This window comes from Ceratotherium simum, chromosome 17 (assembly GCF_057802395.1).
Source record: "Ceratotherium simum simum isolate JZ-2026a chromosome 17, ASM5780239v1, whole genome shotgun sequence".
NCBI classification, from domain to species: Eukaryota; Metazoa; Chordata; class Mammalia; order Perissodactyla; family Rhinocerotidae; genus Ceratotherium; species Ceratotherium simum.
This window is the reverse complement of record NC_141916.1, coordinates 10,512,242-10,527,370: the sequence shown is the minus strand read 5'-3', so window position 1 is coordinate 10,527,370 and position 15,129 is coordinate 10,512,242. Positions and strand designations below refer to the sequence as shown.

At 34.8% G+C, this 15,129-nt stretch overlaps 1 long non-coding RNA gene across 1 annotated transcript in view; it reads right to left on the bottom strand.

The window, feature by feature from the left end:
- Positions 1 to 290: 290 nt before the first annotated feature.
- Positions 291 to 15,129, bottom strand: part of LOC147914687 (uncharacterized) — a 50,704-nt gene continuing 35,865 nt past the window's right edge. Inside the window, exon 3 of the long non-coding RNA XR_015554878.1 lies at positions 291 to 515. This is a non-coding gene — a long non-coding RNA (uncharacterized LOC147914687). The remainder of the gene's footprint in view (positions 516 to 15,129) is intronic.

Below are 15,129 nucleotides of genomic sequence, written 5' to 3'. Positions count from 1 at the left end.
TTCCTGTCTAGTTGCCGGCCACGTGGGTGTCAGGAGGCAGCTGAGGGCGTAGTGGGGCGTTTCTGATCCCTGGATCAAAGCTATGGCTTTAAATTCTTGCACTCAATAGCTCTACTGGTAGAGCTATTGTAGCTCCTCCTCATTGTAGCTCCTCTAACCCTTCTCATAATTTTAGAGGCATTTAATTCCTGTATTAAATCTCTTTCTGTTTAAAATATCTATAGAGGCTTCTATTTTCTCTATAGAACTGTGAACAGTACACAAACATTTACTCAGAGAATTTCTGTGTTTCCAACCAAATTTGCCTTGGCTGAGACAAGGAAGATATTAAGAAAATACCATTGAAACAGAGAAAGTCCTTACAGAACGTATGTTCTAGTGACTTGCATGGGCACATGCAGCTTGTAATGATGAAGCCTGGGTTTGAATCCAAATCTTCTGACCCTGGATTCCAGAGTCTCTAACTTGTATCACACCATCAATTTTCCAAAGCAGCTAGAATATTACTTCAATACCTGGCAAAAAGCAGAAAATCAGCATATGTTTTTCCAATTGAGTTGAATTTCCAACATCTCACAGGATATATTTTAAATATCAACCCAAGGATCACTATGTGAAAACCATTTCATTCTTTTTGGAAACAAGTGAAGAAAATCCTTTATATTTGGAAAAGCAGAATAGAAGTGAGAAAAAAGTAGAAATGTAAGATTTTAAATATTAGAAAGTAGTGGTAATTTATCCTGTTACAGTGAAAAAAAAATAAGTTTTGATGGTGAAATAAAACAATTCAATTTTCAAAGATTTAAAATTCATGGACATGTCATACATGAAAATTACTTCTGACTCTTAGTTTTTATTTAAATTCCTTCTCATACCACAGTCGATTGAATTGTTCACCAAAATTTCCATTATTTCAGAGTAATATAGTTTAACAGCCAACCTGGGTCTAGTGAATGCTCCCTAAGGTCGCTGGACTGACCACTGACCTGATAGAATTATGTAGAATTGTTCTATGTACCCATTTAACTTACAGAATTTCAACTATGTTTTGTTGATATTTTAGAGAGCCCTAAATGTAAGATCTCTGATAAATTTTATAAGTTAACTTGTATCTTGTAAGTTATGGATAATTTAAGTAAATTACTGTCAAAGGTAACAAGTGGCATGGCATAGGTATGAACAAATAACTGGATAAAGAAATGACAGATTCTACCCACAGGAGATAAGAAAAGCGTCTGTTCCAGGTTTCAAAAATAAGCAAGAGTGGGCCAGACCTGGGGAGTGGGAGCAAACAGCATCCTAGTTAGATGAAACAGAACAGCACTGAGGAAAAGAAAACCACTGTGTCCTAGGAAAGTCTGACACATAAGGAGAAAGTCATGTTTGCGTCGCTCTAGTGAGGCCAAGTCATGAGGGTATAGAGGGTATGCTTTTGTTCTCCGGGTGGTGGGTGGTCACAGGGACATTATTAAGGGGAGTGCCACATGCAGATTTATGGTCAGAGGCAAATCTGGTGGCGGTATTAAAGACAGATGAGGAGTTTAAAAGGGAGCTCTGTGCAAAGAGTCTGGTTCATGATAATGACAACAATAGATCTGCAAAGGAGAGACTGAATCTGACAGAAATTTTGAGAGATAGAATTGACTAGCTTTTATGAATAATTAGATGTGTGTGTGTGTGTGTGTGTGTGTGTGTGTGTGTGTGTGAGTTTGAAAGAGAATTCTGTGTCCCAGGTTTCTAGCTTGGAAGAATGAGCAGATGGTGATGCCATGAATCTGAGAATGAATGCAGGAGGAGGACCTTAGTGTCTGGAAATGATGATAAGTTAATTTTGAATACGTTGGGTTTGAGGTAACTGTAAAATGTTAAGTTGGGCTTGTTCAGTAAGAAATTAAGTATACAAACTTGGAGCTTAGTTTGTATATTTTGGTTGAAGCTAAATATTTGTTCTTCATCAACAGAAAGTTACTGAAGAAGCTGATGAGCTCACCAGATTAAAGCGAATTCATTCAGGCCACAAAGACATTTCATTACAGAGGTACTGATGTGGGTAAAGATCATAAAGATGGTTATACTTCTACACCATTATTTTCCATCCTATTGAATTATTAGAGGAAAGAGACGGAAAATTTTTACTTCAATTAACACAGTTGATTTTCTCCTTCCATTTATAAGATGTGTATATGCGTGTGTGAGTATGTGTACATTCACTGCCATATTGCTATAATATTGATTTTGACATCAACATCAATCTGAACACACACTTTAGAATATCTCAATCCATCAAATATTGTTCACCCATTACAGAGGTGAATCTTATTTGAATTCATTGTTTGATTAGAGCTTCATAATAAAGCATGTGTCACAAGTTCTTTAAACTCTTTACCATCGTGATATTTACCATCACTTAATAGATTTATGTTTTCAAATTTAGCTGGGAAAAAAATGGTTATTCTTTTCTAGGTATATTATAACTGCAATTTGAACACCCAGATAGGATGATTACCAGTGAGTAAGTGTTACGCCTGCCTTTGATTGCACCAGGTGGACTGTTATCAATAATATAGCCAGGTGTAACCCAAAGAATATAGCAAACTATCTGTATGAGTAAGATGCTGGATTGACAACGGGGATAAAATGAAAGTTAACATATTGAGAAGTGTGATCAGCCTCAGCCATATTCCTTGCCAGAATGATGGCAACCAGGCTTATGTTCCCACCTCTACTCCCAAGCCTGACAAGAGACGTGTGTCCTTCTCTGAGAAACTTAACTGTCCCAAAGAAAAATACTGCAGATTCTTAAATCCAAGGTTCTCTAACAAAAAATTCTGCTGATCACTTGGTCAGCCTAGAGTTTAACCTACCAACTAATAAGCTGTATTCAAGCAAACATATTTCTTAATTAGCTTTTCAGAATGTCATCATTAAGAATGAGTGGGCAGCCAAAGATCACCTGATATTTAAGGAAAGATTCTTGTATAAAAGAAGATATACTAAAACAAGTAAAAAAGAATTCAGAAAAAGCATTCATAAATGTAGGGAACATAATAAAATTTCCAAAAAACTAAAATCAGTACACTCCGAAAGATGGGACAAGGTATTATAATAATTACACAACAAAGTATTTAATTATAAATTTATAGACCACTAGTCATAGAGATCCTAAACCTTTTTTTTTTTTCAAAGAAAATAGACAAGTCACATACAGAGGGTTATGAACAAGAATGACATCAGACTTCTCACACATCAGAAACTGCAAAAACAATGGAACAGTAGCTTCAATTATGAGTGAAAATTATTGCCAATATAGAATTCTGTATCCAGCTAAATGATCAATCTAGTGTGGAGATAGAATAAAGATATTTTCAGGCAAACACCATCTCAAAAAATTGTCTCTTATGTACTTTTCTGAGAAATCTTCTGAAGGATGTGCTCCACCAAAATAAGGGAGAAAAGAAAACAAGAAGATGCAGTAAACAGGACACAAAAGAAGAGAAAGGCAATGGAATTCTTAATATGAGAATTGTTAATTGGACCTACAGAGCAAGTAGTGAAGACTGGAACAAAAGGATGGACAATTTCAGTATGGATTCCTCTCAGAAAAGAAAAGAAAAAAAAAAAAAAAAACCAATAGATTATGTAATAGGTTTGACTGTGGAGATACTGTGTTGAGAGATGTTTACAAAGTTACTGTATGGTGTGCAAAGACTTAGCTGTAAATTCAAAGAAAATGAAAAAATAAGGCAATTGTAACTCCAGGAAAAACAAAATGTTGTTCAAGTAAGAAAATAAAATAAAAATACATGGCACAACACTGAACAATATTGATATAGTCATAATAAGAAAAACATGGAATAGAAATTTTTAAAGCTTTATTACAAAAATGTCAAACATACAAAATTATAAAGGATAGTGTAATAAATCTCTTGTACTTTTCACCCAACAGCAACAATTATTAACCCTTTTAAAATTATCACCCCTTTAAAAAATAACCCATCATTCTATAGGTTAAAATAACATTTCCATCATTCTATTCCCCAAATCAACAATAATATCTTAATATTATTAGTTACCCACTCAGTATTCACATTTCCTCAATTTTCCTATAAAAACTTTTTCCTTTTTTTAATGATATTTTTGCTTGAATCCAGATCCAAATAACCATTTATTGCAATGTGTTAATATGTCTTTTGACTTTCTATTAATCTATAGGTTCTACCTTCATTTCTTTTTTTTCTTTTTCTGCAATTTTTTTTTTCTTATAGAAAACAGATTATTTTTCCTGCAGAGTTTCTCGCAGTTTAAATTTTGCTGATTGCATCCCATGGCATTCTGGAACATAGTTGAAATACATCAAATATGTTTACATCTATGCATTCATAATAATATCAAGAGGTACTTTACTGATTATCTTTGGAGGAAACCAGGAAATCAACTCATTAAATTAAAGTTTGGTAAATATAGGGAAACAAATAGCATTTATCTTACACTTCCTATTCAAACTATAATATTGGGAAACAAAATAATTTATGAGAGTAAGTTTATCTTTACAAATGTTTTTGAGCTTATAAATGAAGGAGAAATGATAAAATTAGGATATCACCATTTTGCAACCTTTTATCAATTAATAGATGCAGTCCTGATCATCAGTGGCTGCCAACATCACAAAAAGAGAGCTAACCAGAATTATGTACTTCCTGATGGAATTATGTTACCCAGGAGATAATCTTGCTATTAAAAAAATGTAAAACCTGAAACTGATTGAGCCTTAAAAATCTATTTATAAATACATAAGGTAATGTAACAAGTATGTAAGGGAGAAAGACTAGAATTTTAATTTAACCAAAAATTATAGTAAAATCATATCTGGAAACTAGAGAAGGCATAGGAAAGGACTGAAAATCCTCAATTGCTCTGATTAAAAGCAATAGATAACATCAAACTATGCAAACTAGAGCACATACGTTATTTAGAGGTATGGAGATAAATATTAACCAATACAAGAGTTTGAAGGGGTTGCCGTTGATGACTAGGTAAAGAAGGGAGAGGTCAGAGTATCATGGGTTTTTTTTTCCAGCTTTATATCATTATTTGATTTTTTTTTGACCTATGTCTTACTTTGATAAAAATAATTTTAAAATTAAAGAAACAAAAAAACAGAAAGATAGAAACATTTAAATTGAGTGTCTTTTCCTAACAAAGTCATTGCTTACTATGTGTTCTGTATAGATTTTATGTATGTTACTGTTATTATTTAGTAGAAACTTCCTTGTTTTGGCACATCTCCAACCTCTTCCCTGCAAGAAGATTCACCTCGTCATGGTGCTCCATAGCTCTGCAGCCCTCTTCACTCTCAAGAGTGTTCTGGTTTGGCCAATGAATTTTAGAGTCACTCTATAAACAACTTCCTTTTTGTTTTTTTTGCTACTTGGACCTGATCCAGACCACTCCAGTCCCTTAGACATTTCAGAATAGAATTGGAAAGAAACTCTTAACCATCAGTTATTGGAGAGGTTCACAGGTTATTGGAGAGAAGGCACTTCCTTTGTACTTTTAACTCAGTTCTTCAACTCAAACTAATTAGCTTGAGGGTGGAGGGAGTGGGTGGAGATTTCTCTAAACAAAGGTCATATTTCATATTCGATCTTCGTAGACTAGCAGAAGAGTAAAATGATCATAAATGTGTAAACTTCATTTTTAAAATCATTCCTGATTACTTCCTCATGAGAGGCCTTTTCCATAATTAGCAGAGATCCTTGGTAATAAAGTTATTACTTTATATCAATTCCCTCTCAATTGACTTGTGAGGCCCAGAATTAAGGTAAATATCTATCTGCATAAAGCCAAGATAACTTCTCAGCTCCTAACTTTTTTCAATTTTCTTATAGAAATTCCCACTTTTTCTTTCTGAACTATTTAAACAGACAGAACAGTTCCTTTTATTCCCCTCAAAGATATAAAATGATTACATCAAATAAGAATATGTATGAAAGGTCTTTTGAACCTTGGGAAGCTGTAAAGAAATATAAGGTATTATTTTATTATCTCTTCTCAAACAGGTAGAATAGTGCAGAGAGAAAATGTTGCTACTTTATCAGATACTTTCCATGACCTACACAAAAGGTTCAAAGAGATTTCAGGACAATCTCTGTACTGGGAATTTGTTAAAGATTATCTAATCTTTTAATCATTTACTGCTACTAATTTTGTATTTCTTATATCAATTCTGTGTGTTTGCCATATTTCAAAAAATCAGTGGAAAAAAAGACCATTGTCAAAAAGGGGAAAGAGAAAATATGTAAGTTTGTCAAAGAAGATGTCATAAATTAATGACAAATCAGTGGAAAATTGATAAACAGCAGAATTTTTAGCAGACTATGACTTTAGGAAAATCATTATGATCAAATACCAATAAAGAATGGTAATAAATGGATGGAATGTTTTTAGCTGAATGTCTCTCTCTCTCGTTATCAGGTACAATTCATTATTTTGACATATGTGCTTCCTGTTCACCAGTCGTTTAAGAAGTTGAGCTATAATTGTCTTTCAAACCTAATGTGAATTTTATTTTTGTAAATTTTATTGTGTTGGCAATCTGATTTTTATTTTTAAAGTTAAAAAAATGTCCTTGTTTTATTTGAAAGGCATTTACAGAACTTCTCTGCTTCTCTGAAAATGTAACCCTGTTCTGTCACTTGGCTTAATGCTCCACACATGTTTTCTCACTTAAACTTTGCCTCATTTGGCTGTGGTTTTTTTATGTAGCCTTTGAAACCATCTCTCATGGAAAAATGCAGCTGTGAGCAAGATTTCCTAAAAGGTACATGGAATTAATTTTCCAGGCATTTCATGCAAGGGCTCTGATGTATCTAAAGGAGAGATTTTGCCAAAAGGAGTTTTAATGTAACCAAATGAAAGAGGGAAACAGCCAGAAAGGTTAAGGAAGCAAGCAGAGCCCTAATGAGGAAACGAGAGAAGAAAAGACAAGGCAAAAAGGAGCCAAGAAGAGGGGGGAAAGAAAAGAATGTGAAGGAAGGAGCAAGAAAGGAAAAAGCAAACACATTCCATGGGAGGGAAGGAGAAAAAGGAAGAAGAATGGAGGAAAAATGAGAGTCGGTGGAGAGGGGAATCTTGCTAGAGAGAAGAAAAATTTTATTTAGTATTTTCTATTAAAGCATTTGCTTAAACTGATCAATATCTCAATTCTGTCACCAAAAAAGATTATTTTACATGAGATCAGTGAATTTTAGAGTCTTTGAATTTAAATAAACTAATTTCAGCTAAAAGGGCACATTGTTAAAAAAGAACAATAGTTTAAGTATCACTGTTGAGATTTTTTTTCCATAAACAACATCTCCCAGCCACAAATTGTGTTTTTATTGACACTATAAGGTTAGAACCTGAAACTACAATGTTTGAATTTACTAATGCACAGCTGGTGAGCTTTTCATGCTCAGGGGATTGTAAAAATATGGAATCGCGTGGCTGACTGCAGACTATAAACATAAAGACTGTATTTTGTCGATTCTTTCTATCTCAGTGTTTCACCTCTTATTTACTCTAAGCTCTCCAGATAGATGACAAAAATCCAACAATCACAGAAGAAACAAAATGTATTTTTAATATGCATGTGAGGGTTCAGTGATGTATTTTCCAGCATTGTTCCCAAGGAGAACATAAACTTCAAATGTATGTGTAACACATTTTTCCATAGCATAAAATATTTAACATACTAATCTAATGCAAAGAAATTAATAATTCGTAACTATGTGGGACTGTAGGGTTCATTTATACAAGTTTATGATCATTTTACATATACTCTGCTGATATAGATGGTTTTACAAATCACCAAATTAGCACAATTCCTTGGGTGCAGTAAAAGTAAAGAAATTACTTTATGTGAATGAATGCTACATAATAGCTCCGTGAAGAATTATTTCAATATTGAAAGATTGTTCATAAGGAACAGAGAATAAAGTGAACAGTGTGAGATGACCTGTTTAAGGTTAGACAAACACAAAGAATTACATTTCCCAAATATTCCATGTCATTAAAAAAAAAAAGCATCATAAAAGCTTGGAAAAAAAGGTGAGAAAAAAATTTTTAAATTTAAAATATAGCAGTATATTAATGTCAGATGTAAAACTATGATTCTATTATATATGAATTACATTGAAATATATCTTTAATAATCCTAATATAATTAAATTAACACAAAATGTATTAATCCACCACTATATACAGTTTGAAAAAAATGCAGAGATTCTGAAATTAGTTTGATGATTTCATATAAAATAATTAGGCTGAAAACATAACATTTCTTCTTTTTCCTCTCTTTTTGTCTGTTAGTATGTTCTTGAAACTTGACTCTGCAGTTATTTCTTTAGGGCTGTGTGTGTGTTTTGTTTCGTTTGTTTGTTTAGAAAACTAGCTTTTCTATGACAAAGTAATCTATATAATCTTATCAAAATGTGTGAATCATTCACGGATGTGACTGAAGCTTCTGAAGAACAATATCTGATTCTACAAGAGGATTTGTGCTGTAACCTTAGAAAACATCAATGCACTAGATACTATATAGAATCCTTTTTCATTTTATTTTTACTTGGTAGAGAGAGTCAATATAAGGGCAGTCACTTTGGGCCACTGTCGAGTTTCTGTTTTCCAGTTTTATGGAATTATAATTGACATATAACATTATATTAGTTTAAGGTGGCCAGTCTGGTTTACGGCACTTGGAATTATAGAACTGATCTGTCAGATATCTTGCATACCTTGAAACAATGTGAGATCATGGAAGGAACTCTTGGTTGAAAGACAGTACACAAGGCTTTTATCCTACTCCTGCCATGTTGGTTAATTAGTTATCTTAGGAAAAACAAGAATAGGAGGATTTTTTCCTCTTTAAAAATAGTGCACTTATTAAGAAAAAAGAAAACAGAAAGAGCACTGCTCTTATTAGAACCATATTTAATGTTCACTAGCCAATGGCAAGATTGATGTTGTAAAATGCACCTTTTAACTGCAAAAAGAAAATATCGAATATTAAAACAGTACTTGAATGCCTACAACAATGGGCTCTCCTCTGAGCACCCTCTGAATTTCTTTACTTAGCACTTGCCACATGACATGGTGGCAACTTCATTCATTAGCTCATTCAGTCATTAATTCATTCTCTCATTTAACTGTTGTTACCATGGCCTACAAGGATCTGTCCCTTCCTTACCTGTCTGACCTCCTCTCTTTCCAGCTCACACTGGTCCTGGCCCATGAGGGTACTGGCTGGTACTCTCACATGCCAGGCATACTCTTGACTCTGGCTGTTCTCTCTTCCTGGGATTCTCCCCTGACCCCCTGCCCCAAATATCTACCAGGCTCACTTTCTCACCTCCTTCAAGGCCTTGCTCGAATGTCACCTTCTCAAGGAGGCTTCGTCATCTGACTCCTGAGTTAATAGTGCTGACTGCCTTCTCTGATTATGTTCATTGTCGCTCTCCCTCTTCCTGTATGTAAACTACACGAAAAAGGGGATTATTGTCTAGAGCAATGTCTGGCCCATAGAAGGCACTAACTCAAATATTTGTGGAATGATCGAAGTTAACAGATAGATATTGAGTGTCTGCTCTCTCTCATGATTTCTGCTTAGCATTAGGAATAAAATGAAGAACAAGACACATTCTTGAACCCACAAGAGTTGATGTGGTGGAATTCCTGGGACACCCAACAGAGATTCTGATTCAGTAAACCTTGGGTGGAGCTAGATATTTGCGACTCCGCCAGATACACTAGAGGTTTCGGATGTACCCCATTCCCACTGTGTCCTGCTGGCAGGCAGTAAAGTTGTCTTGTTACAGGATCTTTGACGCTTAATACAATGCCTGAAACATACTGGGTATTGAATAACTCTCCCTCAGTGATGAAAGGAACGTTGTGATAAATAAGATGTACTTTCTGTCTTCCAGAAACTCATAACATAGACAAAATTTCTACCCAGTATTGCTTTTTTTTTTTTCCAAATGCACTTCTAACACTATGAGAAATGAATGCTCTACATACGGAACAGTTGAATGATAAAACAAACAAGTGTGTAAATATGGAAATTCAGAGGAGGGAACACACCTCAGAAACACTCCACTAAGATTTCCACTGCTCTGATCTTGGAAACCATATTTAAAAATTGATGTCAATGTTATCTTGAGATGTTATTTAAGAAGTCAATAAATGTAGTGCTTAGTACACGTGGAAAAAACAATGACTTTTTTGATAGCATTTCACATTTATGAGAGGGCTGGGGCAGTGCTGGTGATGCTGTGGTCAATAAACAGGCTGTTATTACCAGATTCACAATACACATATCTGTCATTACCAGATTCACATCTCTCCAAGATGAATGTGCAGGCAAGACTCACATCATTTGATACTCGGGCCAGGAATTGCATTGATTGGCTCCAAAGGGACTTTGACTATACTTTGGAAAGGGAAAGTTTCAAGCACCACAATAAAGTTTTACTATAACACAACTTGTTATAGCATAGAATTCAGAATAAAGCCTGTGTTTATTATTGGGAGTAAAAGAAAAGCTTTATTACAAAGCACAGAATCATTTATAATATGGCTGATAAACATAGTCGGCTGCCTGAAGACCAAGATCCAACAAGAATAGTGTTCTAAGCTAGGCTCTGAGACACATAACCATTCTCAGACAAAAAGTTAAAATAGATAAAGCTGATTTTCAGTGGACCCAGATCTCCTTTTTTATGTATATCCTCCCGCCATCCGTTTTTTTCCTACTTCAGACATCCAGTACTCTCATCTCTCTCTCTCTCTTCTAATAAACCTCTATTTTCTGGAAAGAGGCTTATATCAATAAATTATGCCTCAGTGTGAATTTGTCAATGGGTTGCTTATTCAAAGCATAACTTATCCCAAGTGTATTTGCCTTGTAGGGCGTATCTCTAATTGTGGAATCTGAGTGTTTTCCCCAAGTTAAATGAATTTTAGCATCAGACACTGGGAACAGTGCAGGTTTTGAAGAGTATGGAGGGGTTGATTATTGAGTATCTATTACGTACCAGGCTCTGTGCGAGACATTTAGTATTCATTATCCAATTTAATCATCACGAAGAATCCTGTGAGGTGGGTAATATTATGCCCTTTTTATGGATGAGAAAACTGAGACTTAAGGTTGATTTACTTTCTCAAGTTCGTGGGGTTCAACCCAGGTCTTTCTGACTTCAGAAACTCTCAAGCTCCTGCTTTTCCACATCCCACACAGCCACAGATACATGAAGATGTGGGTGGCGTATACTGCCGGGAACTGGAGAAGAAAACAGGAATTACAGGGGAAGGGGGAAAGAGTGAAATACATTACACAACTGTGCACACCTTTAACTAAAGTTATGAGGCCAAAGTTATTAGATCATTTGGAAACATTACTGTCCATAATGTTGTCAAAATGGTATCTAGAATTTATGGTGGAAGAATGAATATTTAGTATGTATTAAGTGCCTACTCTGGGTCTAGCACTTTTCTTTTTTTTTTTATTATTTTTTTTTATAATTTTTTGTTTATTGCAGTAACATTGGTTTATAACATTGTATAAATTTCAGGTGTACATCATTATACTTCTATTTATGCATAGATTACATCATGTTCACCACCCAGATACTAATTACAACCCATCACCACACACATGTGCCGAATTATCCCTTTCGCCCTCCTCCCTCCCCACTTCCCCTCTGGTAACCACCAATCAAATCTCTGTCTCTATGTGTTTGTTTGTTGTTGTTGTTATCTACTACTTAATGAAGGAAATCGTACGGTATTTGACCTTCTCCCTCTGACTTATTTCACTTTGTATAATACCCTCAATGTCCATCCATGTTGTCACAAATGGCTGGATTTCATCGGCACTTTTCATACACTATCTCTAATCCTGAAAATAAGAGTTGTATTGTTATCTCTGTTTTGTCTTCTCAACTCACTGATTCCTTCTTCAGCCACGTCCATCTTACTCTTTATTCATCTTATTCATCTTACTCATCTATTGTGGACTTTATTTTGACTATTATATTTGGGATAACTAATATTTCTACTTTGTTCCTTTTAATAATATTTTGCTTTTATCATGTTGCTAATACCTTCTGTTATCTCCTTCAATACATTTGGTTGGGTTATTTTAAAGTTTTGGTTGGTCTATTCTAATATTTGTGCTTCAGATGGCATACACTGTTGAGCTGTTGGATTTCATTTAGGTAATTAAATTCCTTAGGTGTCGAGTTGTTTTAGCCTGTGAGTGCATGTATTTGAGGATCTCAGCTACTCTGGCAGGTAAGACGTATTGTAGAAGGACCAACGGGCAGGGCTAAGTTCCAGAGTGAGAACCTCAGTCACTGTTGATAACTCCTACCTACCAATGAGTTTAAAAAAAAATTTTCTTTATTAAAGCAAAGTCTACCACTACACAACTGTTAGGATGCCTAAAATTAAAAAAAAAAAAATTTAATAATATCAAATGCTGGTGAAGATGCAGAGCATCTGAACTTCTACGTTCCTGGAGGGAACACAAATGGTATAGTCACTTTGGAGGGTAGTTTGTCACTTTCTTATCAAGTTAAACATAAACTTAACATTTTACCCAGCCATTTCCCTTTTAGTAATTTACCCAAAAATTTATTTCACACAAAAACCTATAGGCAAGTATTTATGGAAGCTTTATTCGTAATTGCACCAAACTAGAAAGAACCCAGATGTTCTTCAACTAGGGAATGGATAAACAACTGTGGTCTATGAATGCAATGGAATGCTACTCAGCAATACAAAGGAATATGTTATTGATGTAACATGGATGAGTCTCAAATGAATCACACTGTGTGAAAGAAGCCAGACCCAAAAGGCTACACGTTGTATAATTGCATGTGTATTCCATTCTTTAAAAAAAGGTAAAACTATGGTGGTTGTCAGAGGTTGTGAGTGAGAAAAGGGGCATACAACAAAGGGTAGTGTGAGGGAAACTTCAGGTTGATGAGTCAAAACTCATTCAAACATACACCAAAAAGAGTGAATTTTACTGTATGTAAGTTAAATTAAGTGTAATTTTTTTAAAAAGCAAAATCCACTTTATTTGAATAATTCTTTTTCATACTTACCTTTCAGACAATAAAAGTGAGATAAAAAAATACCTTGGAATATTTTGTATTTTTAGTTTAATAAACAGTCTCATGGCTTTGCTGCAAAGTCACACATGAACTGTTTTCATTGGATTTATTTTAAATGTTTAATAAGCACTAGAGTCTGAAGAAAAATGTTTCCAGCTTTATTATTTTTTAGGTTGTGCCAAATCTTGCTTCCGTGTGTGTGTGTGTGTGTGTGTGTGTGTGTTAAGACCACTTTGTTTTCTTAACAAGTTGCTTTTGAGGAGAAAAACTTTCAGTTCCGTTAATGGATTCTCCCCTTCCCTCAGCTTATTAAACTGGACAGAGATGAATGAGTTCAAATGCAGGTGGACACGCAAAAAAAGACTACATCTTGAGGGGAATTCCCTCCCGGGTTGGCTGGCCCTTTATTCAAAATTACAGGTGGAAAATGCTAAGGTGATCTCACTCTCATAAAAATGGGCCAGCGTTCTCTAACACAGGTGTTAAATAGGAATTCAATCAGAGAACTGTTGAAACCACATCTGTCCCCTTCAGTGTGCACAGCTGTCTGAATACATAGTGAAACTCTCAAGCCTTTTTATCAGTAACTTGCTTGAAATGATGGATGAACAAACCACACTTAGAATTTTGATTTCTAATAAACATGCCAAAATGGCCGTTCAAATCCAGAAAATAGATCCCTCCCTCACTTCTAGAGCCCAGTGTATCGTCCTTGGTAACTATTTAGTGTCCAGTAAATAATTGAGGCGTGAATAAAATAAAACTTTCTAGTTCTAATAAATAAGTGACTTTCCCCAGATTTCATCACTTTTTTGTCTGTATCTTCTATAGTACGGAAACAATACCTTAAATACAAATTACACTACAGGACAGTGAGAATAAAAAATTAATTAATTACTAACATCAAAGTGTGCTGAAATAATACAGAGGTTTTAAAATATAATATTGAATCTGTGGTGAGAATTCTATATAACAGACTCAATTTTGGATCTTCTCATTCTCTGAGTCCTTCATTTTATTTACATGCATTTTCGTAAAGGTATCTTTATTTTGGATCTCAACGCATCTAACAAGTGAATCTTACAGGATCAGTTTATAGAGCCATAACATGTTTAGAAGAAGATGAAATAAGGCGCACCATCAGATCTTAGGCTCTTTATTTCACAACACTCAAACTTCGCTTGGTAATATAATCCTTGTTTCAACTTGGGTGGGAGGTAGAGAGAGGGAGAAAAAAGAGACAACTAAGAATAATAACTTAATTATTTATAAATGTCTATGTCTAAGCATTTCTCCTTGTGGTGACTATTTCTCAACACCCCGATCCACCCACTGTCTATCCACTGCTTGATTTTTTTCCTTTTGAGAGTAAGTTAGCTGATTGTTTGCAATATCCCCAGTGCTACAGGCTTAAAAGATAAAAATAAGAAGAATACCACAGTGCACCTTGGGATGAACGCACGGCAGAGCAAGATGGCTGCCATGACCATGAGACATCATTTATGATGGTCTTGGTCTTTGACTTGTATAGTTTGGAAGAGAAGAGAGGTGCATATTATTTACCATCCTCAAGCCATTGTAAATGTTACTGCTTCTCTCTTGTTTGCATAATCTTACCCGGAAAATTAGAAAACAAATCATCTCAATTTTTGATTCAGCTGGGCATAATTGGGACCGGTGGTTAGAACATTGTCCTTCATGAGGGAAGAGGATGATGATGATGATGATAGAAATAGTAATAATTATAATAGTTCTCCTTTTTTGAGTACTTATGATAAGCCAGGTATTCACTAGCATAAGATATGCTTTATATAATTTATACCCAGAAGTTGCAAGAGTCAGGTATTAGAGTGAGTCTCCCAAAACTGTGTGATGCTAGCTTTGTGGCCAGATCACATTCCTTGCCACCATAGCAGCTCCAAGCACTTTTCTCCTGTACCCCACTGCAGTCATGCCATCCATCTAAGCTTGG